The sequence below is a fragment of the Balaenoptera borealis genome (assembly GCF_965194805.1).
Source record: "Balaenoptera borealis genome assembly, chromosome: 14".
Classification (NCBI taxonomy): Eukaryota; Metazoa; Chordata; class Mammalia; order Artiodactyla; family Balaenopteridae; genus Balaenoptera; species Balaenoptera borealis.
Window position 1 is genome coordinate 57778296 of NC_138875.1, and position 27186 is coordinate 57805481.

General features: G+C 40.4%; 2 long non-coding RNA genes across 2 annotated transcripts in view; one reads left to right on the forward strand and one right to left on the reverse strand.

The window, feature by feature from the left end:
* LOC309610605 overlaps positions 1 to 27186 on the forward strand; it is a 716737-nt gene that overhangs the window by 334904 nt on the left and 354647 nt on the right. The window lies entirely within an intron of this gene.
* LOC309610466 lies at positions 7615 to 25931 on the reverse strand. Its single transcript, XR_014233965.1, has 2 exons — positions 10270 to 25931; positions 7615 to 10176 (listed from the first exon to the last, which is right to left on the reverse strand). It is a non-coding gene; the product is annotated as an uncharacterized lncRNA (long non-coding RNA).

The window sequence follows — 27186 nt, forward strand, 5'->3', positions numbered from 1 at the left end:
CGCATAGCACAGGGAGATCAGCTCGGTGGTTTGTGACCACCTAGAGGGGTGGGATAGGGAGGGAGGGAGGGAGGGAGATGCAAGAGGGAAGAGATATGGGAACATATGTGTATGTACAACTGAGTCACTTTGTTATAAAACAGAAACTAACACACCATTGTAAAGCAATTATACTCCAATAAAGATGTTAAAAAAATTTTTTTAATTAAAAAAAATACATATATACGCTTAATAACATATGTGTGGTAATTTGTGTGTATAAGTAAAATTTACATATATTGAAAAAAAGACATATATGGAATCAGAGCTCTCAAAATTCTGGTCCCTTAGAAAGACCTAGTATTCCAACTGTGGAAGAAACTTCCATCTAACAAATGAGAAATGGATGAACACTGGATTTTTCTAGGCTTAGCTTTTTGTCCAAATAATATATATTTGAATATTCATGTCAAAAAAACTACTTTTCAAAAAATAAAACTAAGCAATTTTCACTATTTTTGTTTGCCATGTTTTGCTTTTATGTTTGGAAAATTGTTTGTTTTTTGGTGCCAGTCATGTCTTTAATTAGTGTCATATTTCATCTGCAAGTATACTTATTGACCTAAAATACGAAGTCCTTAGCTGGTAGGACATGTCATGCTGTGTTAGAAGCAGAATTATGAAGTATTTCTGGAAACTAGGTGCCTGGATGTCCATTGCATGAGGACAGGATCTCACTGTAGCAGCTGCTGGCCCTGACCTTGACATTCATGGACAGAAGTCCCAAAGGTTTTCTGCTCTTTGATTTGCTTTGCAACCAAAGCGACCCTTGGCTTTCATTATTTATCAAGTCATTAGTCACAGCACAGATGCATAATGCAGAGATGAGTTTTAAATTGTAGATCCTGAATCCTGCAGACTCGGGTTCATGTGAGGAGAGAAGCACGATTATTAGGCCTATCTCATGGATATTCCCTTCTAGTTATAGTGACAAAAAAGTAGAGAGAAAGTGTACTATCTCATTGCTGTGTTTTAAACAAGGTAATGCGAGCAAGTGGAGACAACTTTTTTCCTAGGTTATAATGCCCTCAGAACTTTTCTTTCTGGTCTAGAGAGTTTAATTACTATTTTAGTAGATACATTTTAGGAAGATATTTATAGAGCACAAAAAAGAAATAGAACTGACCTGAGGAATAGGTTTTGTGAAATAATTTCGGTCAACAGGGTAGTTCTAAAGGGTGACTAGAAGTGTGAAGTTATTACCGCCCCAAAACCACGCCCCAAAAAGTAAAAACAGTTTCTTTCTTATCCAAATGTAACTTTGAGTAAGACTTGCTGCCCGCACGTGCAACCAAATTGCCCCCCACCTCCTAAGTAGCTATTCCAGTGTTACCGTTACTAACTCGCTAACCCAGGAATATATTTCTCATTTTCTAACATCACGTTCACTGTCAAGGATTTGTAAAGTACCAATTACATAGGAAAACAGAAGAGGGCATGATGAAAGAATTTTGAAATACCAACAGAAAATTCAGCAGCAAAACACAGCTGGGGCTCCAATCTGATCAACTAAGAGTTCAGAAATATATCCTCAATTAGGACCTCTTTTCAGTCCAATGAGGTATATGTTGTTTCCCAGAATTCTCCTCCTTTCTTCTTTTTTTTTTTTTTTTGGTACTCTTTTTCCATGTAAATTGTGCAAAATAATCTCTTGGCATTTTTCCATACCTTATATAATCCTTTTGGAAAATTCCTAGCTATTATTCTCTCACAGACCCAAGAGCAGCTGCTTAATCAAAAAAAAAGCTTAAATTTTACCAATGATGAACTGAAGGTAGAAAATACCACTCTTTTATGAATAATCATAAAGTGATAACACCAAACATTTATTGCATGCTTCCTATATGCTAGGTAGTGTGCTCAACAGTGAGGTTATCATGATAAAGGGGGATTACCTGAGGAAAGGATGTGATGGGGAAGATGACAAGGCAGGACCTTCCATTGAGAACATCAAGTGCAAAGCCATGGAGGCTTGAGCTCCCATGGCACGGTGGAGAGCCGCAAGCCGTTCCCTATGTTTGTAGGAAGTGACATTAGATAAAGAAGGAATAGATGCACATTTATGTTCACATATGCATAAAATATACTTGAGAGGATCCCAAGAAATTTAACATTGGTTTGCCTGGGGAAAAAACAGCACTCATCTAGGGTGGATGAGATTCTTTGTGTCAATTTAATATTCTACCTCATATTTTTCAATCAAGAAACTAATAATAAAAGCACTCAATGAGATGTTTCATTAAGATTACTACCGCAGTATCATGAAAAATAAGTTTTCTAGGAAGAGGAAAGAGCCTTATGCTGTGCAAAAGGGGAACAAGTTAAGAAGGATAGGACTAACTCTATGGGCAACAGGAAATGAAGTAAACAGGAATATGGTCAATAATTGCTGACTTAGGGCCCAACCAGATTTAAGGCCCATTAATTTGTGGAGAATTTTCCCCATCATTGATTGGCAACCTTCGTACCACTGCCAGTGAGCAAGTGGTCAGGAAGGGAACTCATTGAATATGGATCAAGCACGAGGAGGCATGGAAGTTGTGGGGATCGGAGAGAAAGGGAAGGTAGTCATGCACTATAGGATTTTTATTGCTTAAGGTTGTAAAACCAGAAGAAAAGTGATGAAATGAGTAAGTAATGACTGGAAATTCTAAAGATGCAAAGAACAAATGTGGTGGAAATAAAGGCGGGAAAGAGCCAAAGAAAGAGAGGTCTTAGTCAGCAAAAGAGACAAGGTTTACTATTTCAGAGAGGAGCATAGGTGTGGCCATGGGAGACGTTGGCTGAAGAGCCATGATGGTAAAACTTAGTAGAACTGGGCGGGTCAAGGTACTTCATGTCTTCAATGGTTAACGTGGCTTTTACTGATGTGTTGCCTAGAATGACCTTAGGACCTGGGATTTCTGGTTCATGACCATAAAGAGGTATTCTTCACATTGACCTGGAATTAATTTATCTGCAGCTGGGATAACACTGAGAAGGTACAGATGGTTTGGTAGAAGCAGTAAAGCAGAAAATAAATCTTTTTAATGGAATATAGATGCATGAATAACCAGTGGTGAAAGTCTCGGGGAAGACCTGCCAAAGAAGTGACAGTTGAAGTAGGTCTTGAAGTTTAAGTAAGAATTCAACTGGAAAAAAAAAAAAAAACCTTGGGGAAAGCATTACAGCCTGAGCGAAGGGATGCTGGGGTCTCTGTATCTGTTCTGTGAATGACTTAGCTTGAAATCTGAATTCTGAAAATTGTTCTTTCATCCTCATATGCAAGTCATTCTTTGACTTGTCTTTTCTTTTAGGCAAATTCACCCCCTTCTTTGTGGGGCACATACTAGTTAGCACATAATAAATAAGTGGGCACTTATGAGATTTGTTTCATGTTCCACTTATTTTTATTTGTTTCCTTCCCACATGAAGGAGACAATAGTACAGCCTAGCAATTAGAGGAGAAATACTTTAAAGTGGTTGCAAATTATATAATGAGTACATTGTAAATGTAACTCAAATGATTAGAATTTGAATGAAGGTTGCTTTTTGAAATTCAACATCTAAGAAGTGTCTAGAGCACTTGGAGGAGGAATTGGTCAAATGTCCTGGGGTGAGGCTTTAAAATACGTAATTCAAGAGGAACTGGTGTGTATGGTTTGTGGAGCTGGTGCTGAGTTGGCAGGCCAAAATAATTTGTAAAATGTATTATACCTCCAACAACTATACATCAAGATAAAGCAGAGGATTGGAGCTCCTGCTCCAGTATGAAATATCTGAGACCATATTTTAAATTTCAATATGGCATGCAATTCTTACCCATTCCTTTCAACAGCTAAAGCTTTAAATAATATGTCGGTATAAACATATAATTGTCAATCACAAATAAACATTCCAGAGATAGGTTTTGTTCATGGCTCATCTCGCTGACCCTTAAGCAGTATGTTAACAATAGAATAAATAAAATGAATTTTCTTTGCTACTGACACAACACAGATGGTTCCTCACTTTTGACACATAGCTAATTATAACCCTCTTCAAAATCATTACTAATAATTTTCAGATATTTTATGCAGATTAATTTCCTATACTTTAAGCTAAATAACCTTGGCCTCACACTCTGTGTTTCTCCACTCCAAAAGGAGGAATCTCATTTCCAGACAACTTCATTTTTTTTTTTAAGTAATTTATTTATTTATTTATTATTTATTTATTTTTGGCTGTGTTGGGTCTTCGTTTCTGTGCGAGGGCTTTCTCTAGTTGCGGCGAGCGGGGGCCACTCTTCATCGCGGTGCGCGGGCCTCTCACTATCGTGGCATCTCTTGGTGCGGAGCACAGGCTCCAGACGCGCAGGCTCAGTAGCTGTGGCTCACGGGCCTAGTTGCTCCGCGACATGTGGGATCTTCCCAGACCAGGGCTCAAACCCGTGTCCCCTGCATTGGCAGGCAGATTCTCAACCACTGCGCCACCAGGGAAGCCCCCAGACAACTTCTAAGTCAGTAAATAATGCGACAGAAGGAAGGAGACCGAGGATGAGAGGAAGAGGGAGTTTCTGCCTTGCTACACTTAGAGATGAACCAGAAGATGATAAGTGTGACCTACACAGCCAGTGAGGATAACACAAGTGCTATCACAAGCAACGCATTGTGGGAACGTGGAAGAAAGGGGTACTGAGTCCAAGGATTAAGGATCAGAAGAGGCTTCATGGAGAAGAGATTTTTTGAATCATACTTGAGGACATGTGTATTTTCAGCAGATGAAAAGAGAGAAGAGAATAATCCAGGTTGCCATGACAGTTTGATTTAAGGAGAGAGGCCTAAAAGTGTAGGCAATATTGAGAAAATAGTGGGTGGTCCAATATCAGTCTAAGACTGTTTGCACCCGGAAGGCTGTATATGTATATATTTTTAAAAGATTATTGAAATCTGGCTTGAAAATATATCAGAAAGGACCTCAAATAAATTTCTAACGAGTTTGGAATTTAATGGGAAAGTCCTAAATACATTGTATAAACTTGAAGTACAGTGATGGTGTCTTATCTTCTAGGGAAAAAGTGTGTGTTTTATGATTTAGAAGGTAATTTAGGTCAAGAAATCAAGACCTGAAAACAAATTCAATGTTCCAATAACCGACTATAACAAGCAGCTCTCCAGTGCGTGTTATGAGGTTTTAAGGGCAGTTAGAAGGTAATAAAGGCTTAAAAAAGTTCACTGAGATAAATTCCACATTGACATTTTTATGTATGGACCTCATATTTTCTCCCACAAAGACTTGTCTGTAAGAGGTAGTCTGAGTGGTCATTTGTTAATGAGGTTTAATGAAATCTAGCTTCAAAACATGGATGAGTCAGGAACTTAAATTTAGGGGTCTAATAATCGGAAGAAGGTAAACTTTCCTTCCTCTTAAAAGAAGTTAATACACATGCTGCAAAATTGACGGGTATGGATTCATCTATTCCTTTCTCTTAGAATTTTTCCAACATTTACCTATTAGAAAATGAATACTAATTGAAAACGGGTGGTAAGAATAGCAGCTGCCTCACCTTCCTAGTTCTAACATAATGCAGCATCTACTGCAAAACTTATATATTTTATGTAATAGTTGAGGTGCCAGTGACAGAAACTCAACACAAAATTGTATACTGTTAAAACTGCTCAGTGACAAAACCAAGGAAACAGTGTAGATGGAGCCATGTTCTGGAGGGACTAGATCCAGGATATTAAGTACCATTAGGGTTCGCTCTTTCTCCTTATCTCTGCTTTTTTTTTTTTTTTTTTTTCTCTGCTTTTTTCTGTTGGTGTAGATTTGCTATTTCTTCATGGCTGGAATCATGACCACAGACAATTCTGAGCTTTACATAAGGGTTCCTCAATTTCAGAACTGCTGACATTTTAAGCTGGATCATTCTTTGTTTGGGGGATCTGTTTTGTGGCATGTAGGGTGTTTAGCAGTTGCCCTGGTCTCTGACCACTAGCCTCCCCACCCCTGAGCTGTAACAACCAAAAACCAGACACTGCCAAATGTCCCCTGGGAGGAAAAAGTGTCCCCACTTGAGAATCACTGCCTTATAGGCTTAATGTCAGAGAAGAAGGAGCTGTTCATTCACACAGCTTTCATTTGGAAAAATCCACCAGAATTGTTTTGGTCCTATGTGGACCGCATACCCATCCTGAACCACACTTTTCGACAAGGAAAAAAAAGGAAAAAACTTTATGATTTTGGGTTAGGTCTTAGGACACATAAAGCACAAATTATAAAAGAAAAAAGTGATAAATTGATAATCAAAGTTAAAATTTTACTCTTTGAAAGGCATTGCTAAGAACATGAAAACCACAGGTTGGCAAAACAAATATCTGATAACGGGATTTGATCCAGAATATAGAATGAACTCATTTAAAAGAAGACGGGCAACCCAGTAAAACACTGGCAAAAGATTTGGACACCTCACAAAAGAAGACATGCAAATGAAAAATAAGCATAAGAAAAGATGTTCATCATCATTCATCATTAGAAAAATACACATTTAAACCACAATGAGCTACGCCCACTAGAATGACTAAAATGAAAAGTACCAACTGTTGGTGAAGATGATGAGCAAGTGGTGGGAATACACAAGGACAAAGATACAGCCACTTTGAAAAAGTTTGGCAGTTTCCCATCAAGCTAAACATGTATTTATCTTAACATCCAGAAATTCTTCTTCCAGTCATTGCACCAAGAGAAATAAAGCATATGTCTACACAAAGACCTATATGCAAATATTCACATAAGCTTTATTCATAATTGCCAAACTCTGGAAAAAACTTATCAACTGATGAATAGATACATTGTTGGCCTTCCTTAAAATGGAATGTGTCTCTTTAAAATGGAATACAGCGACAAAAGGAAAAAACTATTAATAAATGCAACGATATGGATGATTCTCAAAGTAATTATGCCAAATGAAAGAAGCATGATATAATATACCTTATACTGTATATAATTCTATTCATTTAATATTCTGAAAAGCCAAAGCTAAAAGGAGAGAAATCAATTCCAAGATCTAAGTGTAGACGGAAAGAACCGACAATGTAGAATGATTGTACTGGTGGTTACATGACTCTGTAGATGTGTCAATTTTCACCAAACTTTACACTTTAAAGGGGTAAATTTTATTGGGAATGTATGTAAATGATACCTCCATATATCTGATTTAAAACCAGATATAGGGACTTCCCTGGTGGTGCAGTGGTTAAGAATCTGCCTGCCAATGTGGGGGACATGGATTTGATCCCTTATCCAGGAAGATCCCACATGCCGCGGAGCAACTAAGCCCGTGCACCACAACTACTGAGCCAGTGCTCTAGAACCCGTGAGCCACAACTACTGAGCCCACATGCCACAGCTACTGAAGCCCACACACCTAGAGCCCGTGCTCCACAATGAGAAACCACCACAATGAGAAGCCCGCACACCGCAGCAAAGAGTAGCCCCTGCTCGCCACACTAGAGAAAGCCCACGTGCAGCAACAAAGACCCAACGCAGCCAAAAATAAATAAATAAATATATTTTAAAAATAAACTGTAAAGAAGAATTGCTGATCATATTCTTTAAAAAGAAAAAAAAGATACAATTTTTTTTAAAAAAACCACAACTCAACTCTAAATTTAATACACCTCAACCACTTTCTTCATGAAGTAGGAAGTTTTGCTGGGATCCAAAGAAGTCAATACTGGCCTCATACAATGACTTCATTAATTTGTCCCTTCATTCATCCAACAATTTTCTATGTAATATCTACTGCTTGCCAGGAACTGACCTCAATGCTTGGGTTACATCTAGGAATATATTCAAAGATTCCTACCTTTAGGGAACTTACCTTCCAGAAGGAGGGAAACAGATAAAAATAATTTCTATAAGAAGAGAAAGGAAATTCTATCATATACCAAGTGATACAGAAGAAAAAAGAAAAAGGAGGAGGCGGGAAAGGATTAGGAGTTCTGGAATGGGCAGAAGAGAGCAGACTACGTAGTGTCAGTAAATTTAGGCCTCATTGAAAAGGTGAGTTGTGAGCAAACACCGGAAGGAGATTACAAATTTAACAAAGGAAAAATCTGGCACAACTTTTCAGGCAGACAGAACCCTAAAGCAAAGACCCCATAACAGGAGTGTGATAATGTATTTGAGGAACAGTATGGAGACCAGTATGGCTGGAAAAGAAGCAAGGGAGGAGGAGAGTGTTTTACAACATAGGTTTTGTTCTCATTCAAGTACGGTGAGGCCAGCAGACCAGCAGACGGCTGCCATTAACAAGAGAGTTGTTACTCCCAGTTCCCAAGAGGAGGGGGCACCCCATACCACACAGGGGAAGCCCCAGTGTCAGTCAGGAGGCAGAAGGAGTGGGATGAAAGCATAGGCAAGAGCCTTGACTGTGGTTTTTGAGAAAAGGAACAGGCAAGGCAGGGTAAGCAGGCCTAGAATTGGCTAGTTGGAATAATTTCAGAGGGATTTGGGGTGCAGGGCTGTCCTGATTTGTCTGGTACCTGGTCTTGGGGTGATTAGGACAGATGGGAAGTAGCCCGGAGTGTGATAGCCCAGTAAGGTAGATGGCTGGAGTGTGGATTCTGGGTTGGCTAGTTTGTATAAGAAAGACGTGCTCATATATGATCTCTAAGAATTGGGTAGACCTGGAAATGGCAGTCTTTTCCTGATCATCAAGGCCCCAGAAGCTACAGCATCAAGAACACAGACATTTTTAAAAATATAGTTAATACAGAAAGCAGTTCAGAGGGATAAGGGGTAGGGCAGACAGAAATGAGGAGCCATGGAAAGGTTTTAATCTGACTTATGTTTATAAAATGCCATCCTGATTGCTCTGTTGAAAATGGACCACGGTGAACAAGAGGAGAAACAGGGAGACACGTTCCAGGCTGTGGCATAACTGAGCCTGATGGTCAGCAGTGGAGGTGGTTAGACGTGGCAGGTTTTTAAAATATTTTGAAGGTAGAGGAAACAAGATTTACTGAGAGATTAGATTTTGCGTGTGAGATGATGTGAGAATGACTCCCGGTTTTGTCATCTAAATGGAGGAAAGGGTGGAGTTGTCAGCTCAGTTGAGGAAGGCTGCAGGCAGCACAAGTCTGTATTCATCTGGGTTCCCCCAAAAGCAGAGCCTGAGACAAGGACTTGGGTGCAGATATTTATGACAGGTGATCCCAGGAAGCAGAAGTGAGGGAGTACAGAGTGAGACAGGCAATAGGGCTTGATTCCAGTGGGCTCTCTCAGAAGCACAGAATGTCTCCCAGAACTTTCTACTGGAAATATGGGAGCATTTATCCACTGTATATAATATAATATACACTATTATATTATAATAAATTTTATTCTAATTTTATCTTATCATCTACTATAGGAGAAAAGATAAGACTAATCTGCAAGAGATATTTATTACATGAATGATTTAGGACACTCCTAGAAATAAACTCATCTTAAGGGAAAGAAGACTAGTTTATAAAAAAAGAAAATAATAAGACTATTAAAACAATTTGGTAGAAATCAACAAAGGGCCTGAGCAATAACCTGTAAGTATGCAAGAAGTATCCATTCAGAAACCTTTGTGAATGTGCAAATCCACAAATAATTTTAGGGCATATAATTTACTTCCATAAAATGCAATTAGATAGAAATACAACTAGAATGTAAGCTCCATGGGGGTAGGAATTTTTGTCTCTTTTATTCACTACTATATCCCTGGTTACTAGAATAACACCAAGAACATACTATGTGAATATTTGTTGATTGAACAAGTAAGCCAAATATTTTAAGAAACCTCAACTCATCTACGACCTGATACATGCAGGACTGTGTTGAATATTTTCCATTAGTCCCCCCAGATCTACTCCCCAAATTCCACCCTGCTCTGTATCCCAGGAGGTGGACCTTTATTGAGTCCATCAAGAGTTTTCCTCACTCTTTGGCTTCAATGAAGGCTCAACCAATGACAGGCTCCAGCAGATCGGTTGGTAGGAGGAGAATAAGGATAGGTATTACCCTGGCTCCATCTCTTCCAAGCTGCCACAGGTTGGCTGCGCCTCTCCTCCAAAGGCCGCCACCCTTTAAGAAACCGCTACCCTCTCCAGGTTCAGGTACCCACTCCCATCCCTTGGCACTTTAGACCTGCAGGTCTAAATCTCCTCACCTTTGAGGAGGTCTAAAGCTAAGGTCCTCCACCTTTGAGGAGGTCTAAAGCTTTAGACCTGCAGGTCTAACAGCTCCTCACTTTTGCTTGCTTTGGGGTCCAGAATCATTGCTTGTCCGTTTCCTTTAAACCCATCTTCACTTTTGCAAATAGTTTTTCTTCATCTCCCCTCCATTAACTTATCTAAATGTGCCATCTTCTTCCTGTTCAGACCCTGACTTTTACAAAATTCATTCATGAAGAGATTAAAATAAATGTGCTTTTAGCATCCACTGAAACAGTTTCGTGAGTTGTCTGGTCTTGATTCCCCGAAGATAGTATGGTGGACTCACTCAAAAAGGTGTTGACTGGCATTGAATCTGACATGCCATGATTTAACTTACCCATTGCTTATATTTTCTAGCTAAGATCCATTCAGTTCTTGAGACTTCAGCATGTTCTCTTCATTTCAATCACCAATATGTTTCAGAGCCATTTTTCACGCATACACACACAGCCCCCCAAATTCTGTTGTTCCTGTTTTATCACTTTGCATGAAGTATTGCCAGTGGAGCGATAAGAAGGAACAATAAAGCTGAGTTGAGAGGTGGGTAGCTCAGCACTCCCACACGCTAGCCTCCCTATACCTGTAACTAAGACTTACACCCCGGTAATATTACACGTGATTACATGTTACAGACCATCAGAGGTGCTGACAACCAGGCCAAACCACGAATATAATGGTCATGAATGCAAAGAGCCTCATGTACTACTTTGTCATCTCCAGGTGGGGGTGGCCTATGAAATAGTATCACTGGATGAATTAGTTGAGCACGACATCCCTTAGTAAAAACTTCTCAAAGCAAGCACTATTTTTATTCCCATTTTCAGATGAGGAAACTGAGAAACATGCAAGTTAAGTAAATTGCCCAAGTTCACAGAGTTAATAAGTGTTAGAGCTGGCATTCAAATAAGGAGTCAGGTGGCACCAGAGTTCATGCTCGTAACTCCAAGCTCTCAAGTAATTAAATGACAGGATAGAATAACGGTCCTTAGATGTAAGCCAGTAGATAGATAGTCCCCATTATATCCTTGCTAAAGATTAAATGGGACTTCTCTGGTGGCACAGTGGTTAAGAATCTGCCTGCCAATGCAGGGGACACGGGTTCGAGCCCTGGTCTGGGAAGATCCCACATGCCATGGAGCAACTAGGCCCGTGAGCCACAACTACTGAGCCTGCGCGTCTGGAGCCTGTGCTCTGCAACAAGAGAGGCCACGATAGTGAGAGGCCCGCGCACCATGATGAAGAGTGGCCCCCGCTTGCCGCAACTAGAAAAAGCCCTCGCACAGAAACGAAGACCCAACATAGCAATCAATCAATCAATCAATCTTAAAAAAAAAAAAAAAGATTAAATGTCTCCTCATGTGTCCTCTTCAGACTCCATTTCCACATACATAAAACAGAGACAATAAAAATGCCAATTCTTGAGGTTGTTGCAACGAATCACATCAAATGAGACAATGAATGTAAGGTACTTGGCTCCATAAATTTTAAGCGGTACCATTTTCTTAAGTCTCCGGAAATATCCGTCAAATGCAATTGTCTTCATTAGAGTTAACATCTTAATTATTGTTTCTAAATATTGTTTCCAAGATAACAAATCATCTATTTCTTCCACATTGTAATAATAAGCTATAAAATCCACAGACAAGAGGCTATTTTAAATTTCTTTGATTTTTATAACAAGAAAATGTACATCCAAATGCAAATTTCAAAAAGGGCCAGGGGGGAAATTATCCTTCCCATGTTCCGCAGGGGTGGAAAAGCGAATTTTCCTCAGATTTGCCTGGTGGAAAATTTGAACCCCACTCTGAAGGATTCCAATGTGTTGGATAGTATTCTACCCCAAGGCCACCCTCTTCTCGGAAAACCAGGTGCTGGAGGAGCCCATGAAACTATAGGAAATCCAGCACCTTCCCTGCAACATACTCTTGTTCCCCCTCCAGTTTTACCCGGTAGGTAAGACTTAGGGTGAAATCTAAGATTTTATTGGCATGGAATGATGAAAAATATCATGAATTCACATGGATAAAGGCATATTCCCCATTCCCACAGAGTCAACACATTTAATTTCCTGTTTCACTTCCAAGGTGTATAAACAGATGATGGGAGCCCAGCTTCTCCAATGGGTAGGTTGTACAGGTAGTCTGGGAGAGAAACCAGAGCATCCCCACTGAGGGCTTCCTTCGTGGCTCATGTCTTGTCCTGGCCCTTGCCCACCAACAAATGTCAATGTTTTTGCCAATCACATAGCTATCCACGTGTCAATGTCCATCTCTTAAGAAAGCTTAAGGATACAGAAATATGGTATGTATTTTTAAAATGTCAACTGTGTCTCATGGTCACTTAAAATACAATTTTATTATTTTTTTAAAAACATGAAGATATTATGGAATATGATTCAAAAGTCACATTAATTTTTATGATGAAATACAAATTTTTGAAGAAATCTGACTCTTGGTTCAGGCTTCTTTAAGACAGACTCTCCCCACCCCCATGATGTCTAAGCTATGCATTTCTCTCTTTTGATATTGCTAATGGTAGCTTAGTTAGTGAGAATTAAAGGAATCATTTTACAAGGCAGATGATAGTGCTGCGGGTTAGGTACGGAATGGTGAGAGGCTTTGCCATTGAAGTCTTTCTCTAATACTACCTAATAATGCTGTGGACCTCTCGTATATGCCACATAACATTATATATAGAAGAGCCTTTCTAGAGTTAGATACCCAAAAGACGTGAAGCTTTTAATTCAAAATGAGCACGTAGGTAGTGGGGGAAATGCTGAGTGTAGAGAGCTGATTCTATCATTTTGGACGTTAATTTCAAGCTAGTAGTGAGGTGCAGGTTCCAGAGTGTAAAAGAATAAGTAATGAGGACTCTTTTTTTTTTTTTTTTTTTGCTGCATTTGGTCTTTGTTGCTGCACGTGGGCTTTCTATAGTTGCCGTGAGTGGAGGCTACTCTCCGTTGCGGTGCACAGGTTCTCATCACGGTGGCTTCTCTTGTTGCAGAGCATGGGCTCTAGGCACGCAGGCTTCAGTAGTTGTGGCTCACGGGCTCTACAGTGCAGGCTCAGTAGTTGTGGTGCACGGGCTTAGTTGCTCCGTGGCATGTGGGATCTTCCCGGACCAGGGCTCGAACCCGTGTGCCCTGCATTGGCAGGCAGATTCTCAACCACTGCGCCACCAGGGAAGCCCGAGGACTCTATTTTAACTTATGTATTTTAACCCAAAACTGGTTCCCTCTCTCTGCATACACACACACACACACACACACACACACACACACACACAAAAGGTCACTAAATATTGTGGAATAAAAAACTGAAATTAAAAAATTGAAACTAAAATACTCTCTGAAGTTTTTGCCACTAGATGATGATTAGTCCATACTAGAATAGCTCTACTGTATGGCCTGTTTATCCTCATGTCAAATGCTGGCCTTAAAAATCAAGACATCAGATGGTAAATGAGAAAACAGTCAAAAGCTTGGAGGGATAATCCAGCAAATTAATACTTCTTTCCTTTCAAAAATTTTAACTCAACTTAATCAGTGACATAAACTAAAATTTTGTTTGTATTTTACATACTACTATTTAGTTTCAACTAAATAATAAGAACTTAAAAATTCTTGTTATAAGAACTTATAAGGTCTTGTTATAAAAACTTAAAATTTTGATTTTAACTTCAGTATGATTAGTTTGGAAAGCTCTAAGTTGTTTTGTATGTATAACTGAGGTTTACCTGATGAATTTTTCTTGGGGGACATGTTCTAGTGTCTTATTTCCCTGTGGTTTAAAGACTTACTAGCCTGGAGAATTCTCTTTAAGCCCTTAAAGCTTGAAAAATGACATTTCTTTATTATCAACATTAACAACATTGTATTTTTGAATTTTATTTTATTTGTTTTTTTATACAACAGGTTCTTATCAGTTATCCATTTTATACATATTAGTGTATATATGTCAATCCCAATAACAACACTGTAATTTTTAAATGAGCACGTAGGTAGTGGGAGAAATGCTGAGTGTAGCGAACTGATTCTATCATTTTGGATGTTAATTTCAAGGTAGTAGTGAGGTGCAGGTTCTATAGTATAAAAGAATAAGTAATGAGGACTCTATTTTAACTTACGTATTTTAACCCAAAACTGGTTCCCTAAGTTCCCTAAGGGGCTTCTGAGAACTTGGAGCACTGGTTCATGAAACTGGTCAAAGGTTTAATTTACTTTTGTCACATTATTCTTCTAACTCAGAATCTGTGACCAAACTACGGAAACTTCAAAGTCTCTTGTTTTACTTATTCTTTCCATTTCATTGTTTTCTGTGACACATTCAGAGAACTGTACGCACAGTTTCCTATATTATCAAGCTCTTCTTGTTCTATTCTGCTCATAATGAAATTCAAATTGTATTCAAGAGCTCATTCTCCAGCATGAGAATTTTTAAGAGGAAACTAATCTCCAAGTCTTAACTTTGCCATTATTCCCTAAAAAGACAAGATGCTATTAGATCCACTTTATTTAATTATGCCTTCTCCAACCTACTAAAACATTAATGTCTCTAATACAAAGTACAGGATGAAGTTTTCCAAGGCGAACCTTTGGATGTTAGACTGTTGGGTGGCAAGACTGTTAAGTGGCTATTCTTTCAAGGTTAAAACTTGCTGTTCTTGTTCATGGGATACTTTATGAGCTGCTTTCTTTCATCTAACTTTGAAATACATACTCAGCATCCACAGTGTACTGTTAATGGAGCCTTAGACTCAGAAGCAATGTAACATTTAACATTCTAATGGGGAGGAGCTATATAATATACAAATAAATAAAATAATTTCAAATAGTAATAAGTACAATGAAGAAACAGCAAATGAAATGATATGCTAGTGAGTGATAGAGTAAGAACTTGTTACATAAGGTCTTTTTTTCAATTTAATTTTATTTATATATTTTTATACAGCAGGTTCTTATTAGTTATCTATTTTATATATATTAGTATATATATGACAATCCCAATCTCCCAATTCATCCCTGAACTGAACTTGTTCAGTTCAACTGAAGTTGTTACATAAGGTCTTTCTGAGGAACCGACATTTGAGCTGAGATTCAAACAAGGATCCAACCATGCAAAGATCTCAGGAAACTGGTATCTGGGTAGAAAGAAGAGAAAGAGCAGGAAGAACATAACTGGCATGGCCAACGAGTAGAAAAAAAAAAAAGCCAACTGAGTGAGGAACAAGAGAGTAGTGAAGATGTAGGAGAAGTAGCCCCAGGCCAGAACACTTGAGACTTGGATTTGTTTTCTAAGTGCCATGAGAGGTCACCAGAAAATTTTAGGCAGAAGAGTGTCATGATCTCTTTTCTATTTTTCCAAAGAAATTACCCTGGCTTTTCAAATTTTACTTGCTTGAAAGTGTGCTCAAGAGGGCAAGAGCTGAAAAAGCCAACAGTCGTCCGTGTGAAACAATCCTATGCTAGACTCTAGCAGGGACATCATCACAGATCATGCTTTCCAAAGCCAAGGTCACATTAGAACCACCAAGGAGTTTTTAGAGCCTTTAAAAACACAGATTTCCAGGCCTCACTCCTTCAAGTTTCTGATTCAGGGGTCTGGGGTTGATGCCAAGAATCTGTATTTTAAAAATCTCCCCAGAAGTTTCTGAGGCGCATCCCTGCTTAAAAACCCGAACTAACTAAGCCATGCCGATCTAAAAATAGTGGAGAAAATTATTTTAAATGCCAAATAAAATTTTCATGTAAGAAAACTGTACAATGAATAGGCATTTTGAAAATAATGGTTTTTTTCTTATGGTTACCAAAGGGGAAAGGGGGAGAGGGATAAATTAGGAGTTTGGAATTAGCAGATACCAACTACTATACTACATATAAAATAAACACAAAGGTCCTACTGTATAGCACAGGGAACTATACTTAATATCTTGTAATAACGTATGATGGGAAAGAATCTGAAAAAGAATATACATATGTGTGTGTGCGTGTGTGTGTGTGTGTGTGTGTGTGTATATATATATATATATATATATCTGAATCACTTTGCTGTATTCCTGAAACTAACACAACAATGTAAATCTATACTTCAATTAAAAAATTAACGTTAAAAAATTAAGTTTTCTCACAATTATTTTTCACAATACTGAAGGGAATCAGCAGTACTTATGGATGAGAACACAGGTACTGAAATATTCCCTTTGGTATTCCTTCTGTCCACTGACCATTTGTTGCCTGCAACCTCTCTTAAAGCTAGTCGGTGCAGAGAAAGACAAATACTGTAGGATGTCACATATGTGGAATCTAAAAAAAGGTTACACAAATGAACTTATTTACAAAACAGAAACAGACTCACAGACATAGGAAACAAACTTATGGATACCAAAGTGGAAAGGCTGGGGGTGGGATAAATTAGGAGGCTGAGATTAACACATGCACACTACTATATATGAAATAAATAAACAAGGACCTACTGTATAGCACACGGAACTATAGTCAATATCTTGTAATGACCTATGATAGAAAAGAATCTGAAAAAGAATATATATATGTATATACATATATATATGTATAACTGAATCACTTTGCTGTACACCTGAAACTAACACAACACTGTGAATCAACTCTCCTTCACAAGAAAAAATTAAAATTAAAAAAAAAAAATTTAAAAAGCTACTCAGTGTATTTACTCCTTCGTACACACAGTCTCTACAGAACTTTACCAGGCAAGTTAGGTATACATTGGCCTCTAACCTAAGGTTCAACCTCAATTCTACTGTGTTTTCTTTGATCTTCCTTTACACGATTCTTCAGGACGTGCATTCTAAGCATGGTCTCCCTTGGTTACTATAGTGGCTAATAACTTTTCTACTCCTCTAATTAATTCTGAAGCACAGCAGTGGGATTTGCCTAATGTGGCTGACCGGCCAGTTGTATTTATTAGCTCCTCCTCATCTGACAAACTCAGCAGCCACGCTATGAACTTGCCTCCACCTGACCTACATTCACCCTCCTCAGTGGACCCGAGTGCTGGGTAAGTTGAGAGGATTAGGTCAGAGATTGTAACCCAAATAGCTAACTTCTCGACTTGCTGGTTTCTCTGAGCCTGAGCTGGAACCCTCACCATCCCCTCAGGAGTGTAAGGCGACATCCCTTTTAGACATCACAGCCAAATCACAACAACCTGACTAGACAAATCTGCCTTTTTATCCCCTCGCTCTCATTCATCAACCTGAGCGTAGTTCTCATAGGAAATTTCGGAACTGATTTTGTGCTCCTTTTGTAACAGGCAGAGTTTTTCCATCTTTTCCTATTGGCACAGTTTATAAGATGCTCCTCCAGTGGGTGGATCTGAGACAGGCTGGGACCTGGGATCCTTTGCTGCAGTGCTTGCACCTGGACACACATCTCCTCAAGCAACAAAATACAAAGAAACTATAAGGGACTAAAAATAACTGCATGCATGCACAGTTGGGGCAAATTCTGGACAAAAGACCAAAAACACTTAACTGCCACTTCTGAAGAGCCAGGAGCAAAAACAGGGCACATGCCCCCTGCACACACCGCCACCAAAGGGGTGGGCAAACCACCTAAGACCCCCCTCCGGCCCGACCCCTGGACACACTCTTAACCTCATCCCATTTAAGGAACCAGCTCGCCCCTCCTCGGGGAGCAAGCAAGGGAAGCTGTTACTTGTTTTTGCTCCCTCCTGTGGAGGCAGGAGCCCCAATAAAGCCTTGCCTGAATTTCTTGGCTGACCTTCTATCAATTTCTATTGACTGGGGAAGGCCAAGAACCCTGGTCGGTATCAGATCTGCTCCTTGAACAATTTGCCTCTCTAGCTCTGTCCAGCACTGATGACAGCCTCCCCACTGCCCACGTCCACCCCCTTCCACAGGGGAGGGGAAAGTCTGCATGAGTCTGAAGGACAAGTTCAGTCTCCCCGGGCACCACATGACAGTGACTTGGACTCCACAAAAGCTCTGTTTGAAATAATACTGGGGTTTGACTTGAGCAGAGACTTTCCACTTCTCTTAAGATACTCAGGAAGGGGCTTCCCTGGTGGCGCAGTGGTTGAGAATCTGCCTGCCAATGCAGGGGACATGGGTTCGAGCCCTGGTCTGGGAGGATCCCACATGCCGCGGAGCAACTGGGCCCATGAGCCACAACTACTGAGCCTGCGCGTCTGGAGCCTGTGCTCCACAACAAGAGAGGCCACGATAGTGAGAGGCCCACGCACCGCAATGAAGAGTGGCCCCCGCTTGCCGCAACTAGAGAAAGCCCTCGCACAGAAACGAAGACCCAACACAGCCAAAAATTAATTAATTAATTAATTAAAAAACTAAAATAAAGTGCATGAAAATTGTTAAAAAAAAAAAAAAAGATACTCAGGAAAAGGGATGTTTTCCCATTTAGTGTAAGCAATTGGGTGCCCACAGTGTCTGGCACAGTTCTAACCAATGGACAAGTGCTGCCCTCCTTAGGCATATGGCCCGAGACCACAGAGACCTTCCTGAAAATAGGAGACGGTGCAATATCCTCACAGAGCAGTGGTTCTCAACTGAGGTTGTACCACCTCCTAATGGACACTTCGCAAACTTGCAGGGGTGTTTTTGTTTTTGTTTTGTTTTGTTTACTGAAGTATAGTTGATTTACAATATTGTGTCATTTTCAGGTGTACAGCAAAGTGATCCCATTATACATATATTTTTCAGATTATTTTCCATTATAGGTTATTACAAGATATTGAATATAGTTCCCTGGGTTATACAGTAAATCCTTGTTGCTTGTCGATTTTATGTAAAGCAGTTTGTGTCTGTTAATCCCATACTCCTAATTTATCCCTCCCCCACCCCTTGCCTCTTTGGTAACCATAAGTTTGTTTTCCATGCCTGTGAGTCTGTTTCTGTTTTGTATATAGATTCATCTCTGTATTGTTTTTTTAGATTCCATATATAAGTGATATCATATAATATTTGTCTTTCTCTGTATGACTTACTTTACTAAGTATAATATTCTCTAGGTCCACCCATGTTGCTACAAATGGTATTATTTCATTCTTTTTTATGGCTGAGTAGTACTCCATTGTGTATATGTACCACATATTCTAAAGCCAATTGTCTGTTATGATTATGACAAAAGTAAGCACTACTGGCATTTAGTGGTGAAGATGGGGGTGGGGAAGGGCAAGATGCTCTATGACCTGCAATGTGAAGAACACTCTTGCCCAATAAAAAATTGTTCCATGCCCTACACTACTCTTGAATGTCCCACAGAACAATTAGTACAAGTGAAAAATCTGTAAGTTTCCGATTCTAGAGTCTAAGACCATTTTACATTTAAATATAAAGTATTTTTTGCACAGTTTTAATATAAACTGAATTATGCAGGGATACAATTACAAAGTAAAATAAGGAAAAGTGTTCCTTTGATTTGTTGGAAATTCTACCAAGAGCTCTTGCTTATTTCATAAAATCATGTTACCAGTAACTGTGCCACTTCTGGTATTTGAGTCAACTCTCTCAATGTCACCTGAGAGCTGTCCCACTGCCAGTGATTCTACATATGAGGACATCATCTGACAACTTCACTATGCTTTCCAGAGCAGTGGTGCCTATGCGTTCGCATATTAAAATACACATTTTATTGTGAATGTCTTTCCTTGGATTTTCCCTGTATATTACATTAGAACATTATATTGATTTTTAAAAATAATTTAAGTGTGGTTAAGCTATATTACCTATGAATTTTTTTTCAGTAAAAGGTAGTGTTTTAAATACTATAAAAAGGAGGCTTTGTCTGATAAGATTGGGAACTTCTTCCTAGATATAAGTCTCTCTTCACATAGACTTTATTTAAACCTGATTGAGGATAGTTCACTGAAAGCCCAATCTGCCACCTCCCTACCCAACACTAGTAGCATAAAAGCCTATTTGTGACAGGACTTTCTTATACCAAATATAACAACAATTCTTATTAAGTGAACACCTGTTATGTACCAGGCCCTGTGCTACACACTTTCCATATATTGTATCTAACCCTCAACTCGCCAAAAGAAGTAGTATTTATTATTAGCTCTGTTTTACAGGCAAGGAAATCAGTGCAGGACAAAGGTTAAATAACTTCACTGAGGTCACACCATTGTAAGTGATTTGATCCATATGGATCAAATTCTAATGTCTGACTTTGCCCAAGGCAGATGGGTCAGAATTCAAAACTGGAAATTTGGTAAGTAGCCAGGAACAGCCATGCTCAGTTTGGCTGAATAACTATGGAAAAGTGGAAGCAAAGAACAGGACACATCACCATCTATTGCCCTCCCTCCTGGTTCTTCACCCCAACATTCGGACCCTCACTCAAGCCCCAGCAAATTCCCACCCACCTCATGCTCTCAGCAACAGCAATCGAAAAGTGGCTCATCTGAATTGAAATGCACAAGACATGTAAAATACATGTCAAATTTCAAACTTGGCACAAAACAGGAAAATAAAATATCTCATTAATAATTTTATGTATATTATATATATGTTCCCATGATAATGTTTTTGGATATATTGGGTAAAAATAGATTAAAATTAAGGTCACCTATTTCTTATCATTAAAGTTTCTAATGAGGCTATTAATTTTTTTAAAATTATATGTGGTTCATTTAGTATTCCTATTGGACAGAGCTGAGAGAGATGGTTTTCCTGTCACTTAGTATCCTTTCCCTACCCCACAGTAATCTGCAGAAACTTGGAGTCTAGGGCAACTGCTTCCTCAAGTGACCATTCAGGCCACTGAAAGCAGCAGGAGAAAAGCATGGGTGTGGGAAGGGGAAGGTCAGCAGAAGTTCCTCCACATTTTCATTGTGGTCCCTTTGGTCACTCGGATTGTGGGAACCACATGTTCATTCCCTATTTATTACTATTATTTTCATCCCATATGCTTCACACAACTGCCAGCACATGGGAGCAGTGGGCAAAATCTGTAACAAAAGCTGTGTTTAAATACACGTGTAAAGAAAAGTCAAAATATTTAGCATATTACCTAAATATGATATTGTTTACATTTACTAACAGTGAAGGAGGTGGCTTGTAGTTCTTTGGAAACCCAGACAAGTAGTATGAGCTCATCACAGATGGAAAGCACTAGAAATAGTTTAAATATAAACTAATTAAAGTCAGGGGAGTAAAGTCTATGACTTCATAAGATCTGTCCCTCCCAGGATCAGACCCCCAACTTCTGTACTGTGATCAATTAATAACAGCAAAAAAATATCAATTAAAAAACCAGAAAGGAAACTGAATTGAATGAAGTTGACTACAGAGATCAATCACAGTGATTTTACTCACACTTAATAACTGACCAAAATATCAAGTTAAAAAAAGTAAAGCTTATAGACAAATCGCGTGTACCACTTCAATGTCTATTGATAGAAGAAGTGTTCATTATTTCTTATATATCCTTACTGTGAAATATGACACACTTTGGGGAGGGGGAGAGGGAGGGAGGGAGAGAAAGAAAGAGGGAGAGAAAGAGGAAGGAGGAAGGAAGGAAGGAAGAAGGAGGAGGGGGTGGAAGGGAGGAAGGGAGGGAGGAAGGAAGTTTTAGTTCTTGATGTCCAGAATGTACTATTGTCTGTTGTGGCTTCCTCCCATCACGCTTCATAGCTCTTAGAGAAACTCAACACACTTGTTTGATACACAAGACCTGGCCATGACAGAAAGAGTAAAGAAGAGCCTCTAATAATTACGCAGACAACAGTGTGAAACAACTGTTTTAACAACTTGGCTATGTTCTCTGAGCTCATTACTTGGCATGTGCCCACGAGGACCATTTGAGAGTCTTCAGCCGAGACAGCCAAGCTGCTGGGGAACTGCAAAGCTCTCGCCACATCATTTTTCTGGAAGAAACTAAGCAAAATGCAGCCGCATTTTGGAGACTCTTTAGTTTCAACTCGAATGTGATCTAATCTCAGAAAGTGTTTCTGGAGCCTGCTACAGAAGGGAGAGTTCATCTCTCCCTTCTCTCTGCTCCTTACTTCTTTCTGCCTATTACATAATTAGGCGCCTGTAGGTCTGTCTTCACCATCAGACGACAAATTTCACAAAGGTGAGGAGTAGGTCTTATTCCCTTTTATATCTCACCTAACACCTGGCGCGTAGTAAGTTTTTTTTTTTTTAAAGGATTTGTTTTTAAATTATTTATTTATTTATTTTATTTTTGGCTGTGTTGGGTCTTCGTTTCTGTGCGAGAGCTCTCTCTAGTTGCGGCAAGCAGGGGCCACTCTTCATCGTGGTGCGGGGGCCTCTCACTATCGTGGCCTCTCTTGTTGCGGAGCACAGGCTCCAGACGTGCAGGCTCAGCAGTTGTGGCTCACGGGCCCAGCCGCTCCGCGGCATGTGGGATCCTCCCAGACCAGGGCTCGAACCCGTGTCCCCTGCATTGGCAGGCAGACTCTCAACCACTGCGCCACCAGGGAAGCCCCGTAGTAAGTTTTTGTTATGTTGATTTAATCTCTCTTGACTCTTTTAAAGAGCAGTAGCAAAGAGGGGGCATTGGCAAAAGCACAATGGACTGAATACCTGGTGGAGCTGAGTTGTAATCCAGACCCTACCACGTAATCTCTCCTGGGTTCAGCTCCGTTCTCTATAAAACAGGAGGGCTAAACTAGCCTGTCTCCAGGGTCCATTTCACTTCCAAATCTTTGCTTCAGAAGTCTGAAAATGTTTCCATTTTGTCAGCTTGAGGATCTAAAGTATAAACTCTGTTTCCCATGTTTTTATTATCTGCAAAGCCCAGATCAGATTTTCACCACCTCCAGGAAATCTATATCACACTGTAACAACTCAGTTTGAGATTTCTTCTAGTAAATCACAGACTAGCTTTTATTTTATTAAAGAACAGTCCAGGTTAAGCTGTTCTATATAATAGTTTAGTTAGGTGTACGCACATGTGAGAGAGAAAATAGAGAGAGCAAAATCTCTAAGACAATGTTTAATCTCCTCTAGAGTGGGTACCATACCTCCTCCTCTTTTTGAACCACTCATGCCCAGCCCCTCTTGCATATAGGATGGTGCTTGACACATAATACATGTTTATTAAATAATGGATGAATGAATGTGTGAATACACGAATGAATGAATAAATGGATTTTTGGAAAACTGTTATCAAAATATATTTGCAGTAAGAATGTGTATGTCCTGATTTTGGCTTTTCCCTGGAAGGGCCTAGATTCCTAGGCCAAAAAGAAAAAGAGAAAAAACCTGCCCATAAAGGTAAAAGAAACAAACAACTGCACAGCAGGGCAAAATTGAAGTGCCATCTTCACCCAGAGATACCAGAGGGACTGATCTGGGAGAATTAGAGCAGGCAAGCCAAACCTCCCAGGTTAATTCTCATCAGAGAACACCCAGACCTTTGAATCCACCTAGCAGCTCACTATGGAATTCAAAATTATTTCTGATTGAACTCCAAAGCCAACTGACAGTCTCCTCTAGGAGTTACAAGAAAAAGATTAGGGATTATGGTTCAGGACTTTCTAAGATAACTGGTACCTTTGTTACTTCCCTTGGATTGTTGGTATCTGCAATATATTGGGTTGGCCAAAAAGTTCGTTCGGCTTTGTGGAAAAACCCGAGCACATTTTTTGGCCAACCCAGTATATTTCTCTCTAATCATCATATACTGGGGGGAAAAGGAGACGTAGGTTTCTCATATTAAGGCAAACGAAAGAAGTAGAAAGCAAAGCTTAGGGAATGAGAAACTTCGGGAAATACAGTGAGAAATGACAAGTTTAACGTAGAAAGATGAGTAAAGCTAACCCAGCTCCAAGAAAAAGAAGATGGTGTAAAGGATAGTGTGGGACTGGGAAGTGACCCTAGAGTTTCACGGACAGTAAATCCACTTTTCTCCCTTAACACAGAGATTCAGTACTGAGAAAGAGCATGGCAACCGCAGACTGTAATACTCTCTACTGAGAAGTATGAACCCCAGAGATAACTTGGGAGGTGCTGTGGAAATAGCTATTACAAACCAAAAGCATACGAGCCAGAAGGAGAGAAAGGCTCCAATACTTTGAGCCCCTTTTCCACCCATCATCTAAAAAGCTTGGCAGACAAGGAGAGATTAAAGCAATGATACCGCTAAGAAGTCTAAAGCTGTTCTGATGATTTTTCAAATCCTGCTATTCAAAAGACCATTTACATCTTGATCAAAGTCTTAGTTTTGGGAAATAATGAAGTATTAACTAGTATTAAAATGGGAATTAGGGGCTTCCCTGGTGGCGCAGTGGTTAAGAATCCACCTGCCAATGCAGGAGACACGGGTTCGAGCCCTGGTCCAGGAAGATCCTACATGCCGCAGAACAACTAAGCCCGCGCAGAACAACTAAGCCCACGCGGAACAACTAAGCCCGTGTGCCACAACTACTGGGCCTGTGCACTAGAGCCTGTGAGCCACAACTACTGAGGCCGTGTGCCACAACTACTGAAGCCCGCGCACCTAGAGCCCATGCTCCCAACAAAAGAAGCCACCACAATCAGAAGCCTGCACACCAAAACGAAGAGTAGCCCCCACTCACCACAACCAGAGAAAAGCCCGTGTGCAGCAACGAAGACCCAAAGCAGCCAAAAATAAAATAAAATAAAATAAATAAATTTATTTAAAAAATGGAAATTAAAGGGCTCAAAATTTTCCTCGGCATCAATCTTAAACAAAAGTCTTTCCGGTAGGCAGCCTCCCAGAGGGTTCTAATTATTCTTGCCCACTGCTATGCATGTTCCTCTGCTCTCCTCAACACCACACTGGGCAGAGGTGATTGGTGTAACCATAGGATGTTGCAGAAATGATGGTGTGTGATTTCTGAGGATGAAGGAGGAGCCCCTCCCAACGTGGAGGTAAACAGAGAAGATCTGAAAATGAGGCAGAAATATTGGGGAAAAACCATCTAGCATCATAGCACCCACCATAAGTACAAAGTAACACGAAAAAAATTTGAAGCTGATGGTACCCTGAAGGTAATCAGAGCACAACAAAACCCAAATCCAGCTCAACTCCTTACATACATGAACGGTCATCAGAAGGAGAGGCATGCCCATTGCCAGTCATAAATACCCTCAGTCTCTACTGTTCTACACATTATTGTCCAGCATTCAGTCAAACGCAACTAACACGAAGATGGATTTAAATCTACTCATATCAAAGATTATATTAATTGTATATGGTGGAAACACACCAATAAAAATAGAGAAATGATCATACTGGATAAAAAATTAAGACCCAAATATATGCTGTCTATGAGAAATCCATTTTTAAGTATACAGATATAGATTAAAGATAAAAGGATAGAAAGACATATTATGTAGTCACTAATTAAAAGAAAACTGGAGGAGGAGCTTCAAGATGGAGGAAGAGTAAGACGTGGAGATCACCCTACTCCCCACAAATACATCAGAAATACATCTACATGTGGAACAACTCCTACAGAACACCTGCTGAATGCTGGAAGAAGACCGCAGACCTTCCAAAAGGCAAGAAACTCCCCACCTACCTGGGTAGGGCAAAAGAAAAAAGAGAAAACAGAGACAAAAGAATAGGGACGGGACCTGCACCAGTGGGAGGGAGCCGTGAAGGAGGAAAGGTTTCCACACACTAGGAAGCCCCTTTGCAGGCAGAGACTGCAGGGGGCGGAGGGGGGAAGCTTCGGAGCCACGGAGGAGAGCGCAGCCACAGGGGTGCGGAGGGCAAAGCGGAGAGATTCCTGCAGAGAGGATCGGAGCCGACCAGCACTCACCAGCCCGAGAGGCTTCTCTGCTCACCTGCCGGGGCAGGCGGGGGCTGGGAGCTGAGGCTCGGGCTTCGGTCGGATCCCAGGGAGAGGACTAAGGCTGGCTGCGTGAACAGAGCCTGAAGGGGGCTAGTGTGCCACAGCTAGCCGGGAGGGAGACCAGGAAAAGGTCTGGAGCTGCCGAAGAGGCAAGAGACTTTTTCTTGCCTTTGTTTCCTGGTGCGCAAGGAGAGGGGATTCAGAGCGCCGCTTAAAGGAGCTCCAGAGACGGGCGCGAGCCGCGGCTATCAGCACGGACCCCAGAGACGGGCATGAGACGCTAAGGCTGCTGCTGCCGCCACCAAGAAGCCTGTGTGCAAGCACAGGTCACTATCCACACCTCCCCTCCCGGGAGTCTGTGCAGCCCGCCACTGCCAGGGTCCCGTGATCCAGGGACAACCTCCCCAGGAGAACACATGGTGCGCCTCAGGCTGGTGCAACGTCACGCCGGCCTCTGCCGCCGCAGACTCGCCCCGCATCCATACCCCTCCCTCCCCCAGGCCTGAGTGAGCCAGAGCCCCCGAATCAGCTGCTCCTTTAACCCCCTCCTGTCCGGGCGGGAACAGATGCCCTCAGGCGACCTACACGCAGAGGCGGGTCCAAATCCAAAGCTGAACTCCGGGAGCTGTGTGAACAAAGAAGAGAAAGGGAAATCTCTCCCACCAGCCTCAGGAGCAGCGGATTAAAGCTCCACAAACAACTTGATGTACCTGCATCTGTGGAATACCTGAATAGACAACGAATCATCCCAAATTGAGGAGGTGGATTTTGGGAGCAAAGATATATTTTTTTTTCCCTTTTTCTCTTTTTTTGAGTGTATATGTGTATGCTCCGTGTGTGATTTTCTCTGTATCGTTTTGCTTTTACCATTTGTCCTAGGGTTCTGTCTGCCCGTTTTGGGGGGTTTTTTGTTTTGTTTTTTCATTTTTTTACTTTTTAAACATTTTTTCTTGATTATTTTTTATTTTAATAACTTTATTTTACTTTATTTTATTTTATCTTCTTCTTTCTTTCTTTCTTTTCTCCCTTTTATTCTGAGCCATGTGGATGAAAGGCTCTTGGTGCTCCAGCCAGGCATCAGGGCTGTGCCCCTGAGATGGGAGAGTCAAGTTCAGGACATTGGTCCACAAGACACC